Source organism: Lissotriton vulgaris, chromosome 6, assembly GCF_964263255.1.
Source record: "Lissotriton vulgaris chromosome 6, aLisVul1.2, whole genome shotgun sequence".
In the NCBI taxonomy this organism is placed as follows: domain Eukaryota; kingdom Metazoa; phylum Chordata; class Amphibia; order Caudata; family Salamandridae; genus Lissotriton; species Lissotriton vulgaris.
The window spans coordinates 1,451,477,319-1,451,497,191 of NC_141694.1; the positions used below are offsets into that span (position 1 = coordinate 1,451,477,319).

The window sequence follows — 19,873 nt, forward strand, 5'->3', positions numbered from 1 at the left end:
AGTTTTGTGACTAGAAAAGAGACTCCGACTGGTGCCAACAGGTGGAAACAAGCGAACGAAGTGCCAGAGGCAATGTGGCATCATGCTTTCTAGAGCCTGATAGCGGGTCTAATTACAAGTCTCTGCTAATGCAATTTCAGGCCGTCCTTTGATTGCTCTGAAAGCCATACTCTGAGCGCGAGCTGCGGGAGGCATGTGTGCGCTGCCTGCGGCTGCAGCCCGGCTCGGACAAGCACGCTGTTTACAGAGCGCTTTGAACGCACATTTGAATGTGATTAGGGGTGGAAGTCTGCTGTCTGAGACGGACTTCAAATGCTCCGTTGGGAAGTGTGTGCCTGAAGGTACTGTCCACAAAAAAGGCCTTTAAGACCAGCTTGAAAGGACAGAAAGGACGCCACAGCTCCTGGAATATTTCTCGAGCTTTTGAGACCATGTCCACTGAAGATTTGGGTGGGTAACCTGTAGGTCAAACATGTTGACTCGTGGTAGGGCAGACGTAAACTTTCATCCAACGAAGGTCGATGCGATCACTAAGAGTAGTCTGATTGAGAAACACCAGTCCTGCGCTGACATCAACTCTTCGCCGGCCTGTGAGGAGTGGGAGGGCAGGGGCTGCCTGCGCACGCGCGCCACTCTTCAGTTTTGTTTTGACGAGCGCGAGCCCGGAAAAGGGAAGTGCCGCATGAAGTCCCGGGTCCCAGGAGGGGGCCCGGGTGAAGACCAGCGGGGAGACTACGGGGCCCCCATGCCAATGGGGAGAGCTCCGCTTTTTGGTAGAGTGGCAGAGGAGCTCGAGTGCTGTGCGGGGCTCCCTTGGCAGATGGTGCGAGCCAGAGTCCGACTCCGGTGAGGTAAAGGGGGGGGGGGGGCTGTGTGCCTGTATGTGTATGCTTGCGTGTGCATGCGCGCGCCTGTGTGTGTGTGTGCGTGCATGCAGAGGGGTGAGGGCTAGCTGTGTCTGTGTGTGCGCCGTTAATGCATGCGAGCGAAGCGAAAGCAGGGGCTGGGAGTTCATCTGCGCAAGCGCGGCTCAGACGCGCGCCCCCGAGGTCAAAACTGACTAAGAAAAGCACGCGTCTGACTCGTGTGTCTTCATTCCTAAATACGGGTGACAATAGGTCTAAAGCAGACACCATCAATGCTTACGCTTCGAATGTTGGTCTGCTCGACCTAAAAAGGGATTAGTAATCTAGCCCTAGAACAGGAGGAAATGTAAGGGGGCAAGCATATTTAAATGTTTTCTAGAGCTGCGTTAAGGAACCCTGAGCAATTCTTAAAGCAAACAAAGGCATCAAAGTCATGCTAAAACATCTGATCAGTTTGCCACCTATCCAAGAGAAAAATACCAGTCGTTGGTATGCAAAGGACCATAACATAACTGTGAGTCTTTGTAACATGAACATTTTGCCTGTGTTTACTTTAACTATTAGTCCGGGATCACTAAACACAACTCTAGAGCAATACATGATAAGAAATATTAATAGAAAGCACATTTAAATATGTTCTAGTGCTAAATTTATGAACTCTAATAATTAAAGTAAACAAAGACAGAAGAGTAATGGTAAAAATATAGCACATTTGTTACAAAATTAAATGACCCCGATTTGGTAAAACATCCAAGCCAGCGAGTATGTGCTGGCAAGGTCAGAGATGATTTACAGTGAATGATTGTCTGTATAACACTCTCCCTGGAATGCTGCCCGCCAACCTGGATAACCACAGAGCAAGCGGCATATTTAGGAGCACCTGCTCTGTACATTGTGACCCTTCTGGAACTCTGATGCTGGAAGAACACTCCTGTAATGTCCTGGTGCCCGCTTTGGTGATCTGCTTCTCTGCATGATCTGCTAATGGGTGTCCTGCTTTGCTGCAAACAATGGCCATTTTTTTGCGCTGCTTGTTAGGTCTAGCCTAGTGGGGGCGGGCATGCGCTGCTCTAGGAGAAGGCCTCCTGGGATCACTTCAGACTTTCTGCAAACTTGTGCGTGTGTGTTCGATTTTCCACACATGCTATTGGCCTTTACATGTGGTGTTCAAAAATGAAAGCACGCAATTGGCCAAAAAAGGGTGCATGTCCCACCTTTTCTGAAAAGGTTTACTCCCACAGCGTTTAGCTGTCTGGAACGAGCAGCGGTGCGCAGCATGCCAACTGTTGTGGATCATGTTTCATTTCAAGACCTTGCAGCTTTCCTTACAACGCGCGTCCCCTTCACCCTGGCCAAAGGACAGACCCCACCACCACAAGAGTGCGTGCTTCTTTTCCAGCACTCTCCTTCAAGACAATAGGATACTAGCAAGGCGCGTCACCTCCACCCCGGTCAAGAGTATGCGCTTCTTTTTCCAGCACTCATCCATGTCAGCACTCGCATCCTGCAGCATTATCTTTGTATTAGTATGTTATTGTCAAGACATTTGCTGTACTCTGTAGTTTCCCTCTATAGTCACCTCTTTTTCGGTACCATCTTAAAAATTGACCACACTTTTTAACATTGGCGTTTTTTCATCCCTGATGCACGCTTCCTTTCACACCTCTACGCAGCTGTGGTGCGGACCACCTTTGACATCTCTGCATAGTGTACAGCTGTTGTGCGTGCTTCTTTTTCCCCCATTGCACAGTACACCGCTTAAAAATTTACTGCACCGTTTAACATTCACGTTTTTTCAGCACAGTGGTGCGCGCCTCCTTTAACTTCTCTACGCAGCTGTGGTCCGTACTACCTTTGACATCTCTGCATAGTGCACAGCTTCGGTGCGTGTTTCCTTTCCCCACATTACTTTGGTGCTTGCTCGATCCAGGCGTCTTACGCAGGCCCTAGGTGGGGGCTTAATTTGAGCCGGTGTCTACCGGTGCAAACATGGGCACTTAATTATTACCACTTGCTTTTTGTGCGTGCTTGCTGGCACTGGCTGCTAAATATTGCCTCTGCTTAGCTGTGGTGCGTGCTTCCTTTCCCCCATTGCACAGTACACAGCTTAAATGACCGCACCTTTCAACATTCACTTTTTTTCAGCACTCTGGTGCGCGCTTCCTTTCACACCTCTGCACAGCTGTGGTGTGTGCTTCCTTTCCTCCATTGCACAGTACACAGCTTAGAAATAGACTGCACCTTTTTAATATTCACGTTTTTTCATCACCATGGTGCGTGCTTCCTTTCAAATCTGCGCAGCTGTGGTGCGTGCTACCTGACATCTCTGTACAGTGAAGTAGTGTGGCTCACTGGTTAGAGGCGGCAGACCCGAGAGCAGAGGACGGCCCGGGACCAGGGTTCGATTCCCGGCGCGGCAGGTTTCTGGACCAGGGTCAGCGGACTCGATAATTCTCTCGCCTCGGTGCCCACTCTGATCAGCGATCACACTCGGCAACTCTGGGCATTAGCTTGCCTCATCTTCACTAACGGCCCCACCAGACCGCCGGGGATGCCTGGTCTCACCCTGGAGATACCCATTAAGGGACCATCTCTCAGGGAAGCCAGGAAGGGTTTCGCAGCGGTCGCAGCGCCTTTGGACCCTCCGGGTAAGTAGTGCGCTATATAAATGCCTATACATTTACATTTACATTTACATTTACAGTGTACAGCTGTGGTGCGTGATTCCTTTCCCCCATTGAACAGTATACAGCTTAAAAATGTACTGCACCTTTTAATATTTGCTTTTTTTTATCACCATGATGCGCGCTTCCTTTCACCCCACTGCACAGCTGTGGTGCGTTTCCTTCACTCCAGTACACGTGGCCCCTCCATCACACCCACGTGGTTCTCTCGTTTTCTGTATAATAAGCAAATTTCACACACAGATGCCCAGGTTTCTGATGTTAGCATTTGTGAGCTCACTGGACCTCGCAGCTTTTCCTACAAGGCTTTTCCCCACCACCCTGTCCAAGGGACAGACCCCACTTCCATAAGCTGGATTATAAAGCACCCTGACAGAAGCACCAAGGTGCTGGACCTAGCAACTTTCCTTACAAGGCGCGTCCTCACCACTCCGGCCGAGGGCCAAACTCCACGGCCACAAGCTGCTGTGATAGTATGATAATATTATTAATTTGTATTATTCCTAGCAACTTTTACATTGACATTATTGCCCTTTATTAAACTAGTCGTTAGTTTTTAAATCCGCAGCAGCAACATCTGTGCCCGTGTGCTGCCCAGACAGGAAGCACACCAGTACCGCCACTGTAACAGGAGGTAGACCCCACCAACCCTCCCACATTTCCAACAGACCCCTCTACAGTAACCAGTCTGTGTATTGTTTCTTATCGCTGCAATTTATCTTCCTTCACTGGCTCCTCACCTGCCACCTTCACCCTTCCCCTCTCTCCCTCCCACTGTCTCCTCTCCGAGATTGAGGCAACAGAGGTACGTGTTTAGGCTTTGTTAATCTGCAGGAACGTTAATACCCTTAACAGACCCACGGTGCCACCTTTTATTTTATTTTTCAGCTACACTGATTATATTGATATGCCAAAACAATCCAAACATCCCACAAGGTGCCTACTATACAAAATAAAGAACACTGAGCATTAAGAGATGTTTCGTTTTGCGGAATATTGTTAAATAAAGAGTTTTCCGTGGGAGGCCAGCACATGGGGACAGTTCATAAGCACCAGTTCAGCTACACATCGGCATAACTCATCACCACAACATTACTCAGCACACCTCCGCATCACTCAATACCACCTATGTATCATTCAGCATCACCTCAATATCATTCCGGACCACCTGAGCATCACCCCTGCCACTACTCCCAACCACCTCAGCATCACTCCACACCACTTGAGTTTGGCATAAAATTTTGACATCTATTAATTCTCCACAGATAACTGTTCACTACTCCTATCTAATTAAAATACTATTTCACAACATTCCCCCTCCTGTTGTTTATATCCCACACCTAACAATAAAAACTATAAGAAACTATTTACAAGCAAGGAAAAATTGACAACATTGCATAAACAAATAAACAAGAACACATTTTTTGTATTCATTCTGGTTTTTAGTACAATACTTCGGTTGTATATAATTTTTTTCGGTTAGATATAAGGTGACAGAAATAGTTATACATTTTTTTATTATAGCTTATACATTTCCACCATGCTGCACAACATTCACAATGCTCTATCACATATTGAAAACATTTACAAAGCCAATAGCTCTGTCTAAACACTTTTAACGCCCCAAAGGCGAGACCTATTGGGTATGCCAATGCTCGTTTTTTAAATGATACAAAAGGGGTTGATGGACGGAGCGTTTGAGCAAATCAAACACTCTTTGTTTCGCCTTGTTCGCCCTAAGTTGGCAGGGTATGCTCAGACGTGAGTCCCTTGCTCACTTGGCCACTGGATTCAAGATAGCCAGGCTGATGAGGATTATGAATCCGAAACCGGTCCCAGGATGCTTGTTTCCGGTCCAGGGAAGACATGGCTTGGCAGTTCGGGCTAGACCGTTCCCATGAGGCACAGGGTCAGACTGATTTGCATATGGCCATGTCTGAACTGGGGTGGCTGAGTGAGCTAAAGAATGGTGATGGATTAAACCCAGGTCAGTTGACTGGGGGTGAGTGTTTGATTTGCTCAAACGCTCCGTCCATCATCCCCTTTCATCCCCTTTTGTTTCGCTTTGTTTTTTAAATGAAGCACTGATGAACAGTTTGACACTCGCATGATGCAGGCAGTGGTGTGCATGCTTAGATGTACTGTATGAGTGCTGGGGAAAGATCTGGTGTGCTTGCACATCCTACAGGGAACACTGCTTGTGTTTCTTCCTCATTACGAAGACTTCATGAGGCCTCAGGTCTATTTTGCACCTCTGCACACTGAATGCCTTTCTGAGGAGGGACATATTCAGAATTCTCACTTTCTCAGATCCTTTCCACTGTAGACGCAGGATACAGGATGGCGTTCTTGGAAGGATAATCATTTGCATATAGCCATCATGCAGCCAGACAAGTGTTACCTGTGGTTCAAAGTGGGCCAAGAAAACTTTCAGTTTACCATTCCTTCGGCTTCACTACGGCCTTTCCGGTGTTTGTGAAAGTGCTGGCAGTGGTCGCTGCCCAACTTTGGAGTTTAGAAATACATGTATTCCTGTACTGCGATGTCTGGCATCTATAGGTGGGCTCGCCACAGTCTCTCTGACAGCCTTTGGTCTGGATGATGCCTGCACTCCTAATATCATTGGGTTTCACCATCATTGAGCCAGAGTCCCCCCTGAACCCAGACAAAGACTTGCTTTCAGTGGGGCAGTTCTTGACACCGTGGTATTCAGAGCCTTAATCCTGCCGCAGCAAGCCTGGGTCATTCATGATATGATCACGTTTGTCCTGGGTCCTTGTGAGGTTGAGACTTCATGGTCTCCTGGCCTTGTGCATCCTCTTCATCTCAAATGCCAGGTGGCCCAATCATGCTCTGAGGTGAAGCCTCTGATCCCAGGTGGCCCAGCATCTGGGCTGTCTCAGACTCCCTTTAGATCCTGAAGGAGATGGTGTAGGATTTGCAGCAGTGGTTGGTGCAGGTCAACCCAACCTTCTCCAGGCTTCTTTCCACTCCCCACCCAGAGCTCATGGTTGTGTCTGACACATCACTATTTTGGCATTGGGTAGTAGGGACATCTGGGAGAGGTGGAGCCTTAGGCCCTGGGTCTCTGGCATAGAGATGGTTTCCATTCTTTAAGAGATTCAGGCTTTTGGCCATGAGATCCTTCGATCTTTGGAACATGTGTTCACATGGAACTCATTCAGATGAAAATTATGAATATCCTAGATATTTCCGGACTGAATCCGAAAAATAACAATGTTGAATCAAACACGTTTGTAAGGCTTAATGATAACTCAACCAGTAAGTAACACGATTCAACTGAACCAAAAAATCCACAAAACTGTGTAGAGAGAAAATATAGTAGCAAAAGACCCCAGGTGTGTAAACAAACCAGAACCAAAGATAAGACCGTGACCTAAAGCAACAGCAAAAACAGGTAGTTGGTTAACACAAATATGAGACAGCAGTTTCAATTAAAAACACTCATGGATACATAAATTCAATCATATGAGCAAAAGGTGGAAACGTTGGCTGTCTCTGTAATCTTTTTGACAGGGTTTCGACCCCTTAAGGATTGGGGTCTCATCAGGACTAGGGATGTGGTACTGCAAAAGGCATAGGAGAGCGGTTTCCTGGATGTTGTGCCAGGAAGTGCTGCACCTCTGGTGGTGACTGCACCAGCAAAACATCTTCCTGGTCGCCATTCGCCTTGTGGGTTCAATGATTGCTAGAGAGGATGAACTTAGCAGGCACTGTCTTGCAGATCACAAGCCACATTTTCACCCTGGGGTGGCACATTCCATTTTCGTTCAGTGCAGGACACCCGCGATAGATCTCTTCATTACTGCTGAGAAAATGCAGCATCAGCAATGGGCACTGAAGTTTCCTCATTGGTGTTCATTAGGATTTGCATTTAGGTTGTAATGGACAGAAAGACCTTTGAACATATTCCCATCGCTACCTCTCCTTCCTCGAGTTCTGAGGCATTGCATGACAGTCCAGGCTGGGCCAGGACAATGTGCTACCCAGAACTCCTTAGCCTGGGGCATTTGTCCTCCGATCAAGCTTCCACTTCAGGAGGATTTTCTGTCTCAACAACTAACCGGGTCCTGCATCCGTTTCTCCAGAACCTACACCAACCACACCTCCATGCTTTGAGATCGAACAGCTGTAGCTAAATGCATTTTATTTGCGGACCAAGGTGGCAGATATTGTTCTCGCTGCCAGATGCCCATTCTCAAAGTCGCTGGGGCCACTTTGTTGCCTATTGTAATGCCTGAAACAATGACCACCTTCAAGATAGGCTTTGATGTTCTTTTGTTTGTTCTTTCTATAGCCCAACAGGGCCTGGCGGTTGGCACAGTGAAATATTTCGACCCTTTTGGCTTTTCTGTGTTCCCCATACCAACTGTCTTGGATTGAGTCACCTGTTGTGATGTGTTTATAAAAGGTTTGACTCATGTTTTCCTCCCAAACCATTTGTTATTCCCAAGTGGGATCTGAAGTTGAACTTGCCGTATCTCATGTGCACACTCTTTGAGGCTTTGCACAGCTGTTCTTTTCAGGCTCTTAACATTAAAGACAGTCTTCATTATCATTGTCAACAGATAGTGTAAGTAAACTGCAGGCTGTTTTGGTTCCATCACCCTATACCACCTTCTTTCTGGACAAACTGGCACTCGGGACCATCACCACCCTCCTGACAAAGGTTGGGACTCCTTCCACGTTGGCAGGTCAATTACAGTGCCAGCATTTTTTGTGCTTCCTCAATGAAGACTTCATTGTCTCTTCTAAAAGGGCTCAGAACTTTTACATTGCTCGCACAAAAGACCATTGGCTGGATGATCAGCTCTTTATAGGTTTCTTGGGGCAGAGAAAGGGAAAGCTTGCATAAGAGGACCCTCTTGAGGTCTATAGTCATCTATATTAAGATCTGCTACACACTGGCAAAGAAGCAACTTCTGAACACCCATGCGCTCATTCCACGAGGACCAAGACCACTACCACAGCTTTGACATAAGGGGTACCTGTTCTGTGTATCTGGCAAGCTGGGACGTGGGTGTCTGTGCATAAGTTCATGAACCACCACAATCTTGACAGTCTGGTCTGATGGGAAAGTCACTTTGCCGCCTCAGTTCTGCAGGGCTTTTTGGTCGAAGTTCATTCCCCAAACCCTCTTCCTTTGTGAGGTACTGCTATTATATCTATTCTGAAGTTAAGGAATCCAAGGATCGAAGTATCCATCAGAAGAACTAATTACTTACTTTTGGTAATGCTGTTTCTGATGGATACTCTGTCTAACCCCATATCCACATTGTCATTTTGTGGAGTGGATAAAGGCCCCAAGTTAGGAATCTGCACAATGGCTCTGGCAGTTTATTCTTTGCTTTTTGTCTCAGAAAAGTACAAGGATCCGACCTCCGGTAGCAGGGGTGGTGCTTGTATACAGCTCCACCCCGTCGCTTTCCGGTGTTATGGATTCACTGCAGAGCCACAATGTCACCTGTCAGTGCGCGGGAGCATTGCCGCATACTTCTCAGGATCCAGTCTGGCCTTTGGGTATATTCTTAGGGGGAGGAGTATGTAGTTAGATGGCAAATCTCCATCTGGTAGAACGTTAGAAAATGTAAGTAACTTTTTCTACAGCTAACTAATTGCTTCAGCACACTAAATCTATCTAAACTATTATGAATAAGCTCTTTCGTTAAGCAACGTTATTTTTCACCTTTCTTGTAATAACTGTTGCTACTTAAAAAAATTGTTTCTTTACCGTTGTATAAACTGTGCAAAGTTGGGAAATGTAATTGGTCTAAAGTTAGCTCTGCTGTTACATAACCCTGTGTATTAACTGCAGTATATTCCCTGCATTGGCATGTCAAGCTTGAGTCTTTGTCGCATCCTTCATACAGCAAAATATTGTGGTCTGCTAGCAATGTAATTGTGCTTTTGGTGTGCATTGTATTGTCTGCCTTTAACCGGCCGTCGTGCGAGGTACCTAGAATGATTATGTAGTGTTCATGTCACGTGGACATGACAATCGGCTAATCGCTGTTAATCCCTTGCGTTTAAAAGTCCTAGTCAGCAAAGCCACTCTAAATCGCAGCGTGTATTATGGCTGCTGCGCGCAAAAAGACAGGTAATTTTCATTTATAGCGTGAAATGTATTACATCTCGGATTTAGGGATGCAGATTTAAAGAAAATCGCCAAATGTGTTAACTAAAGTATATACTTATGCTCCTGCTTTTATTTTAGTTGATGCGGATGAAATTAAACGACTAGGAAAAAGATTTAAGAAACTTGATTTGGACAATTCTGGTTCCTTGAGCGTCGAAGAGTTTATGTCCTTGCCAGAGTTACAACAGAACCCTTTAGTACAACGAGTAATAGACATATTCGATACAGATGGGAATGGAGAAGTGGACTTTAAAGGTAAGGATTCATTTTTTCGATGTTTGTTGGAAAGTTTCCTTTTACTGTATGCATTTCAAATTTCTCTCAAAAACAAACAATTGTGTTAAAAACGAAATGTATTCCTACCATGTATTGATAATTGCAAACTCTTAAAAGGTTTTGCCAGTCACAGTTGTGGATGTTAACTGCGTCTGCGTTTCCGTGAAGAATTGTACATTTGTTTTTGCCAAAGTTCACGTTTATGAATTCGTAAAAGAATGTTCGTTAAAATGCTGAGTGCGCGTTAAAATGCTGAGTGCGGGATAAGTCCGCACAGAAACATTTTAGTTGGGCTTCCCGTTTCAAGGGCAGTGTGACTCTTGCGAACGTGCCATACGGAATATTGGACATTCCAAGCGTGAATTATCTTACTGTTTAGACCAATTTTCAAAGTTTAAACAATACGAACATTTAAGACTATTGTTCTTTCTACGAAGAATCTTCCAAATGGACCTCCGTGAAAAAAGCAGATTAACTTGACCACCTATAAAATTTCACTTTTTCTTGAAGCTTGGTCAGTTTACGTGCAGGTGTTCTTCCTACAAATATAATATACTTTTTAAAAAAAATAGATTTTTACTGTAAGCTTGATGCAACTGAAACTGTAGGAACATTGTGGCATGTGTTGACTTGGGTATAGTTAATTAATAGTTGCGCGCCTTCCTGCTACAGTTTTCACTTATTTAAATCATTGTGTTCCAGAAAGTCATGTAAATGATCTTTCTTTTGCAAAGAACGTAAATATTAATTTAAAATTTGATCGTTTGGTAATGAGGGAGTAGATGGTTTATGTGGCATCTGAGTTTACTGTTGAGTAGTGAGATGCAAGATATTGTAAATGGCTAAAGCTGACCCTCTGTAATTAAGATCCATGTGTCTGACCTCAAAATTAAGTGTCCTCTTCAAAGCTTTTCTCCTGTTACATCTGCCAAGTGACTGCGTAACCGCTATTTGACATCCTTAGCTAGGCCAGATTTTTTTTTTCTAGCCAGTGAACTGATGGCAGATAATCAATCAATCAATCAGTGACACTTATAAAGCGCGCTACATACCCGTAGGGTCTCAAGGCGCTGGGGGGGGGGGGGGTGCCGCTACTGCTCGAACAGCCAGGTCTTCAGCTTCTTCCTGAAGGAGAGGTGGTCTTGGGTCAGGCGCAGGTCGGACGGGAGGGAGTTCCAGGTCTTGGCGGCCAGGTAGGAGAAGGACCTTCCTCCTGTAGTCGCTCTTCGGATGCGGGGGACGGCGGCGAGGGCGTGGTTGGCTGATCGGAGGTGGCGTTTGGGAGCGTAGAAGTTGACTCAGCTGTTGAGGTAGCTCGGGCCTTGGTCGTGTAGGACTTTGTGTGCGTGGGTGAGGAGGCGGAAGGTGATTCTCTTGTTGACGGGGAGCCAGTGAAGGTCTCTCAGATGTCCGGAGATGTGGCTGGATCGTGGGATGTCGAGGATGAGTCTGGCTGAGGCGTTTTGGATCCGCTGGAGTCTCTTCTGGAGCTTGGCGGTGGTCCCGGCGTAGAGGGCGTTGCCGTAGTCCAGTCGGCTGGTGACGAGGGCCTGGGTGACGGTCTTCCTGGTCTCTGAGGGGATCCACCAGAAGATCTTCCGTAGCATGCGTAGGATGTTGAAGCACGCCGAGGAGACGCTGTTGACTTGCCTGGTCATGGAGAGGGAGGAGTCCAGGATGAAGCCCAGGTTTCGTGCATGGTCTGTCGGTTTGGGTGCGGTGCCTAGGGCGGGAGGCCACCAGGAGTCGTCCCAGGCGGAGGGTGAGGAGCCCAGGATGAGGACCTCCGTCTTGTCCGAGTTCAGTTTCAGGCGGCTGGTCGTCATCCACTCGGCTACCTCTTTCATCCCTTCGTGCAGGTTGGCTCTGGCGGCGGCGGGGTCGTTGGTCAGGGAGAGGATCAGCTGGGTGTCGTCGGCGTAGGAGATTATGCTGAGGTGGTGTTTGCGTACGATGGCCGCGAGGGGGCTCATGTAGACGTTGAAGAAGGTGGGGCTCAGGGATGATCCTTGGGGGACGCCGCAGATGACTTCGGAGGCCTCTGACTTGTACGGTGGTAGGCAGACTCGCTGTGTTCTTCCGTCGAGGAAGGAGATGATCCATTCCAGCGCCTTGTCCTGGATTCCGATGTTGCTGAGGCGCCGTACTAGGGTGCGGTGGCAGACCGTGTCGAATGCCGCGGAGAGGTCTAGGAGGATGAGGGCCGCTGTTTCTCCATTGTCCATCAGGGCTCGGATGTCATCGGTGGCGGCGATGAGGGCGGTCTCGGTGCTGTGTTTGGCTCGGAAGCCGGACTGTGAGGGGTCGAGGGATCCGTTCGTCTCGAGGAAGGCGGCCATCTGCTTGTTGACGGTCTTCTCGATGACTTTGGCTGGAAACGGGAGAAGCGAGATGGGGCGGTAATTCTTGAGGTCGGTGGGGTCCGCTGTTGGTTTCTTGAGTAGAGCGCTGAGTTCGGCGTGTTTCCAGCTTTCAGGGAAGATGGCGGTGTCGAAGGAGGTGTTGATGATGTCTCGCAGGTGGGGTGCGATGACAGCGTCGGCCTTGTTGAAGACTTGGTGAGGGCAGGGGTCGGTCGGTGATCCGGAGTGGATGGAGTTCATCGTGCGGATGGTGTCTTCGGTGCTGATCGGGGTCCAGGCGTGGAGGGTGGTGGTGGGGGGGGGGGGGGTGGCTGGTCGGTCGTGGTGAGCGTTGGTTGGTTGTTGAAACTGCTGTGTATGTCCGTGATCTTGTTGTGGAAGTATGAGGCGAGGGAGTTGCAGAGGTCTTGCGATGGGGTGATGTCGTTGTTTCCTGCGCTGGGGTTGGAAAGCTCTTTCACGATGTTGAAGAGTTCCTTGCAGTTGTGTGCGTTGTTGTCCAACCGGTCCTTGAATGCTGTTTTCTTGGCGGCGCGGATCAGCTGGTGGTGTTTCCGGGTGGCAAGTTTGTAGGAGGTCCTGTTGTCCGGTGTCGGTTCCCTTTTCCAGACTTTCTCGAGGGCTCGGCAGTTCTTCTTGGAGCTCTTGAGTTCGTCGGTGAACCATGGGGCCTTCTTGCTGCCGGGTCTGCTAGGCGGGGTCCTCAGCGGGGCGAGTTCGTCCGCGCAGTTGCTGATCCACTTCGTGAGGTTGTCGGCGGCCTGGCTGGGGTTCGCTGAGCTGGCAGGAGGGTGTTGGCTCAGGGAGGTGGCGAGCTGGTCTGCTGTGATCTTGTTCCAGCTTCTGCGGGCGGTCTGTTGCTGGTGTTGGTGGGTCGTCGTTCTCTTGAAGGTGAAGTGGACGCAGCTGTGGTCCGTCCATTGAAGCTCTGTGGCGTGGCTGAAGTCGATGTCTGTGCTGGATGAGAAGACGGCGTCGAGTGTGTGTCCGGCGAGGTGGGTGGGGGTGGACACCAGTTGCTTGAGTCCCAGGTTGGCGAGGTTGTCGAGCAGGGTGCTGGTGTTGTGGTCGTTGTTGTTCTCCAGATGGAAGTTGAGGTCTCCCAGGAGGATGTAGTCAGCGGAGGGGAGGGCATGCGGGCTGATGAAGTCGGCGATGTCCTCGCTGAATTGCGTGCGTGGTCCAGGGGGTCGGTAGATCAGGGTGCCTCTGAGGGTGGTGTTCGGGTTGGTGTGGATTGGAAATGCAGGTGTTCGGCGCTGGTCAGGGTGTTGTCGGTGCTGGTCGTGAGACGGATGGTGTTCCTGTGGATGATGGCGATGCCTCCTCCCATCTGGTTGGCGTTTCGGTCCCTCCGGACGATCTTGTAGCCCTCTGGGATAGCGATGGCGATGTCGGGAGCTGAAGAGGCGTTCATCCAGGTCTCCGTGAGGAAGGCAACGTCAGGGGCTGTGGCGTCTAGGAGGTTCCAGAGTTCGATGGCGTGTCTGTGGACGGAGCGGGTGTTGAGCAGGATGCACTTGAGGTGGGTGCTGCTGGAGTTCGACTTGGCGGGTGCTGGTGCGGGGCTGGTCCGGATGCAGGAGAACTTGCAGGCGTGGCAGCTGAAAGGTCCGTGGGTGCGTCTTGGAGTGGCTTGGTGGCATTCTGGGAGTCGGCCGGTGTTGAGAGCGATGAGGGTGGCGGCTGAGTACGTCAGGCGGGTAGGTCGAGGTCTTCGAGGTCCAGGGGTCCTGGCGCTGGTCGCGATCCGGTCGCGGACGGGCTTACCTTTGGCGCGCCTTCGGCGCACAATCGGCGCGCCCGCTGCGCGTGACCGCTGCGCGTTCGCACGGTCGCCATTTAAGGCGAAGTGCGCGGGTGGGCGGAGCAGCTGGGAGGCGGGAGCGGGGAGGGTTACAGAAGACAAAAAAGGGGCGGGGACAAGCGGCGGTGGCGGGAAGGGAGGGCGGGGGGCGGCGCGGTAGGCGGACAACAAGGAAGGAGAGCAAACACGGGGAAAATGCAAATACGATCAAACAGGCAAACAGGCACAAATTAACGCAAAAAACAGGGGAAAAAGAGTTAAACCAAGTTAGACAAAGCAAGCACAAAAAACCGTCAAAACAACGGCAAAAACACTCGCAGCGGCGGCAGCCGGCAAACGAGGCAGCAGCGAGGCAGAGGGCAGGCAAGGGGCACACGCAACAGCTGGTGGCCGTGCGGCGCGGGGGTGTCCCACAAGTGGGTCACACTCACCTGCGTCGCACGGTCGCCATTTAAGGCCAAGTGCGCGGGTGGGCGGAGCAGCTGGGAGGCGGGAGCGGGGAGGGTTACAGAAGACAAAAAAGGGGCGGGGACAAGCGGCGGGTGGCGGGAAGGGAGGGCGGGGGGCGGCGCGGTAGGCGGACAACAAGGAAGGAGAGCAAACACGGGGAAAATGCAAATACGATCAAACAGGCAAACAGGCACAAATTAACGCAAAAAACAGGGGAAAAAGAGAGTTAAACCAAGTTAGACAAAGCAAGCACAAAAAACCGTCAAAACAACGGCAAAAACACTCGCAGTGGCGGCAGCCGGCAAACGAGGCAGCAGCGAGGCAGAGGGCAGGCAAGGGGCACACGCAGCAGCTGGTGGCCGTGCGACGCGGGGGTGTCCCACAAGTGGACAGATAAAGCATCAGGTGCCGTATTATGGAAGTGTCAGGGGCGCAACGGGCATTTGGTATTACAGAAGGGGCTGCAGATGCTTGTGCAACCCTTCTATAATTCTGATGGCAGTGACACACATAAAGCGCAAGAGCTGACTTTAGAGGACGTTCCCTCCTTTGCATGGGGGCGTGGCCCCTTGCAAATGAGGGAATCCCTTTGCTTCTGCCCCTGCGCCGTATTTTAGACGCGAGTGCAGAGGCAAGGAAGCTGCCAGGAGGCGCTCTGTCAGTGCGCCCCCTAAAAGGTGGCGCTCTGTCAGTGCAAGCCCGCTGGAGGGGGAAAGAGGGGGGCCCATGGACCCCCTGGACATCCACTTGCAGGCGGATGCAGTCACTGACTGCACCCACCTGAAAGGGAATCTCTAATCTCCTTTAAAAGTGAAGGCAGGTTGCCGCCTCCACAGGGAAACACAGAATGACTTCAAAGCAGCCGCTCCATTTTTCACCTTAATGTGCTGCCCCCAGGGCAGAGTGAGTTCCCGGCCGCCCTGAGGACAGCGCATTCCATGTAATAGGGCACACGTTACCTGATTGCAACCTGGTCACCTGTTTTAAGGTGCACCGGGCGCAAGCAAGGTGTTTTTAGCCACTGTTTATTTTTTATTTTGATGGGGATCCGCAGATCCCACAAGAATACAGTTTTACAAAAAACATGGCAAAACGAGCACTTGTCAAGCTAGAAGGCTGGGAGCTTATACCAGATGTATTGGCTTTCAAATGCTTGTTTTTCATCACAGCTTCACAAAAAATATATAGTTAGATGCTGTGGAAAATGTATTTTGGTTTAAATTAGATGTGTTTATGAATGCGTATATGCGAGCATGAGATTTTGTTAGGTCTGGCTTAACAGTCAGTGCTCCTGTTGTGATCTTTTGTGACCAACAGGAAAATAAGGTTTAGGAAGCACTACTGATTTTCTCATTGTCATTCTTTTCACTGGAGGAAGCTACTTTGAGTATGGAAGTGCTCCTTGGGCTTTTACTCTGCCCATATGTTGACTACTTTGCATGTGGATATTGATTGGGCAGATGTTGTGTGCTTCACTTTTTACCTTGTGTGGGGAAGCTTATCCTCAACACCGCAGCATTGAGTTGCTTTATGTGAAAAGCAATTGATCAAAGCTATAAGCTGGACTGGTTATTACAAGAAATTATGACAAAGGAAGTAGGTCTAATTTATTTATTGTGAAAAGCATATGTAAAAGCCAATAAATCTATCTGGGTGAATTGTCATTAAACTGTGTTAAAGCTTGTAGACAAGTGTTTTGTTACAGGGAATCTCACTGACCCATTTCATAGGGAAGAGTGTTGGTGTTAGTTACATCCTGTGGTAAAAACCACGGGTAGAAAATTAGTTAATGTTCAGGAAAGCTTGTATTTTTTGCAGGCTATAATCCTTTAAATACCTATAATTTTAAGAATGTATTTAGATAATGACCTGGTGGAGAATCTTATGGGAGTACAGTAGGCCTGAATCGGTTGTTGAATAAATGGATTGTACAGTGTTAGGCCTGACTTATCGTGATAATTGTGTTAGTCAGTATGTAGAATAGCATTGCAAGATATTCGCCCGTTGCTATTTTTTGTTTTTTTTGTATTGCAAGCCTGTGTGCCCCAAGTTTAAGCGGGGGCGTATTTTCTACTTTTAACGTGCATGCTTTTGTTGAGGTTTTTTTTAATTGCAGATGGGTATGAAGAATAAGACAGTTGGTGGATGAATGGATGGATGAGTGCAAGTATGAGTGACAGTTACATGTATGTACTTTGAGCTATAGATTGTCAACTGAAATTTTGATTTATGTCTTTAATTTAATACAAGAGGTTGATAAAAAGTTGCATATCATGTGTGATCAATTCCTTGAAAAAGCACTTATCAAGAAAATGGGATTTCGTTTCTATTTTACTTGACTCTTATTATGTTCCGTTTTTATCAAGTTCTGGCCACTTGGCAGTGGTTATGGGGGTGCAAATAGTGGATTAGAATATTTAGTGTGCTCTTGACTAAAGTAAGTCCTGTGTGACTGCATGCAAATGGGGCCTCACCCTACTTGTAATATGATGGCCTTCTGTTGAGGCAGTGTGAGATCAAACCCTCAAAGCCAGTAACTTTTGTATTTTTGCATTGCATTCTGGGTGTGGATTATTTTGCTGTAATCAAGCTAGGACTGTACTCGTGACAGTGTGGCTGAGAGTTAGCATTTGTCTGACGAAGCTTAAACACCCATCTCAACCTCCGTATAGTGATTAAGATTTATTTCTAGCCTGATTTGTCACAGTACAGTGTCAAACTAAGCTTTCAGTTTTCTCCCTTTTAAACTTGTGATGTGGTGTCTCAATTTCCATAGGCAATGGGGAAGACAACTACTTTCTGAAAGGATCGAACTTTTTTTTAAGCTTTACAGATAGATTTCCTCTCCATCATCCAAATTATGCATATCTCTGGTAGATGATGGTTATCTTTTGCTGATCACTCTAATCACCCAGTGATATGTGAATGTTGAACAGCGACAATATAGAGGATCCCAGCTTATCCCAGCGTAGTGCCACATGTGGTGTACTTATTAGGAGGGATTACAGGTTAATTCTAATTTGCCACTTCCAACTCAAGAGAAAGGACCACTCCCCATTTAGTGCTGTGTTTGCAACTCTTCGTCAGCTTTTCCAGACTACTCAACAGGATGGTGTGATCCATCATAATTTAATCTGCTGCAAGGTTGAATAGGATCAGGGTTAGTGATGAATACTTATAACCTCAGATTGCTCATCTTTAGTACATCCCCAAACAATATTTCAGTTTCACAAATACAATACAAGTCCGATAGAGATTCAACTTCGTTTAATCTTTAGAGGTTTTCCTCCAGTCCAGCCAACACGTGTTTCGTCGATTGGGATGGAACCCACGACTTCATCAGGGCTGGGAAAAATACAATACAGAGATTGTTCGGGTTATGAGATAAGAATCCCATCCACATTAATTATACACGAGGCATTGAGTTGATACACTGGCAAGTGGGCAATCATCTTCACCATATAAGTCACTTGGCCACGCGGGATCATGCATTAGGAGAGGAACGAGTGCGATGGGAGTGTCAGTACTCCCCCATGTTTAAGAAAAGAGGAGGTTCTCTCATTGTCGAGAGATGGTGCGGGCCCCCACAGTTCGTGGCATTCAATTATCATAGTGCTATGCTATATAGTCGATTAATTTAATGTGCTCATCCCAGTCTTATTGTGATAGCGTAGTGTGCTACCTCCCGTGAGAAGTTGTGTCAATTCTGAATAGTCAAATAGCTACAGTGCAATGACCAGAACGAAAACTTTTCGTAACTACAGGGGCAAGGAATTTATGATCAAACAACTACTTAACTGCAATAGTTGCTTTGTAATTTATATGATTAAGTGCAAATGCGGGAGCTTCTATATAGGCAGTACAATAAGACCTCTCAAAGAGAGAATTTTTGAACACATAAGAGCAATAAAATACCAGGACACAAGATACAACACTGCAACACATGTAAACCTATGTCCCAAACAAGGCAAACAGAAAATCATTAGCTTTTGTGCTATAGATCAGGTAAAGAATGACCCGAGAGGAGGTAATAGAGAACTAGCCTTGAGACGTAGGGAAGCATCATGGATACTGACCATGCGTGCGGTGGAGTACGGTATGAATGCTGATCAGGAACTACATTACTTTCTGGGTAATTGAGATATATCTGTGGAGACAACAATAACACTACCACCCTAGTCATGAATGCTAACAAACACTGTATTGCACATAAGAGACGAATATTCTATATGTAATATTTACCCTCTAATGATGTTCTTTGTTTCTTCTGCATATTATATATGAGATCCTGATAATCTAAAATAATGTATAATATGCCATATGAATGTAAAGATCATTATACTGGTTAATTATGAAATGTAATGCTATGTATAATCATAATCGAATTAATGCATATGTCAATGAATAATAACTGTTTTCATGTGTATGTTTGATACACATATTGATATTTGCGACTCGAGACCCCACAGTTCACAATCACGAATTTTGGAGATATAATTTATTCTCTCTCACTATTAGACTCACTCACGTATCAGGATGCACGGAATATGGCTATGTTTAAGTGCACCACCGTACACAATATCCTTAGAGTAAGGGGATTATATTATGAATGACACCGCTTAGGAATGGCGGCGGTCGCGACCTAAATAACTGAAGCGCGAGCCCAAACAGACTCGAGCGCGAGTTTTAACAGAAACCGGAAGTATATGAACCACTTCCGGGTGACAGACGCGGACTTCCAAAATACGGAAGACCGCGCTGTGGATAGCTGTCTCTCGCAGCCCCTGGACTTCGAAAGCAAGAAGGTAAGCTCGGACAAAGGACCCGTTCTGGGGTAAAGATAGAGAGAGTAAAATGCCCATCCCTTATATATTTTGACACTAAAATTAGTGCCGTCTTTTTCTAATTTCCAACAGCAGGGAGCACCATTGCTTCAAATTTACTTGGGAAAAAGAATAGTTAATACAATCTGGATTCCAGTGAAGAATTGACACAAATCACGGAATCAACATTTTTTTAAAGGTAAGCCCAGTACCTAAATGTTGATGGTATAAGAGGAGCATATATCCTCCGTTTTAAATATAGTACTAAGTTAGATTCTTTTGTAAATTTTAGATTCTGCTACTACAAGATTCGAAGGCATACGACTACCCATGCCATATAAGGCTGGGTTGGAATTATCACCAGTCAGAAGGTACGCTTTTCAAACTGGTAATTCAAGAATGATGACTGTATTGAGCTTGGACTATGTGATTTCATGACAAGCTGAG

The 19,873-nt window shown here is 47.4% G+C and overlaps 1 pseudogene across 1 annotated transcript in view; it reads left to right on the top strand.

Annotated features, from left to right (window-relative positions):
• LOC147708984 (calcineurin subunit B type 1-like) overlaps nucleotides 1-19,873 on the top strand; it is a 189,325-nt pseudogene that overhangs the window by 103,703 nt on the left and 65,749 nt on the right. Inside the window, exon 3 of the transcript XR_015296667.1 lies at nucleotides 9,786-9,962. The product of XR_015296667.1 is annotated as a calcineurin subunit B type 1-like (transcript). The remainder of the gene's footprint in view (nucleotides 1-9,785; nucleotides 9,963-19,873) is intronic.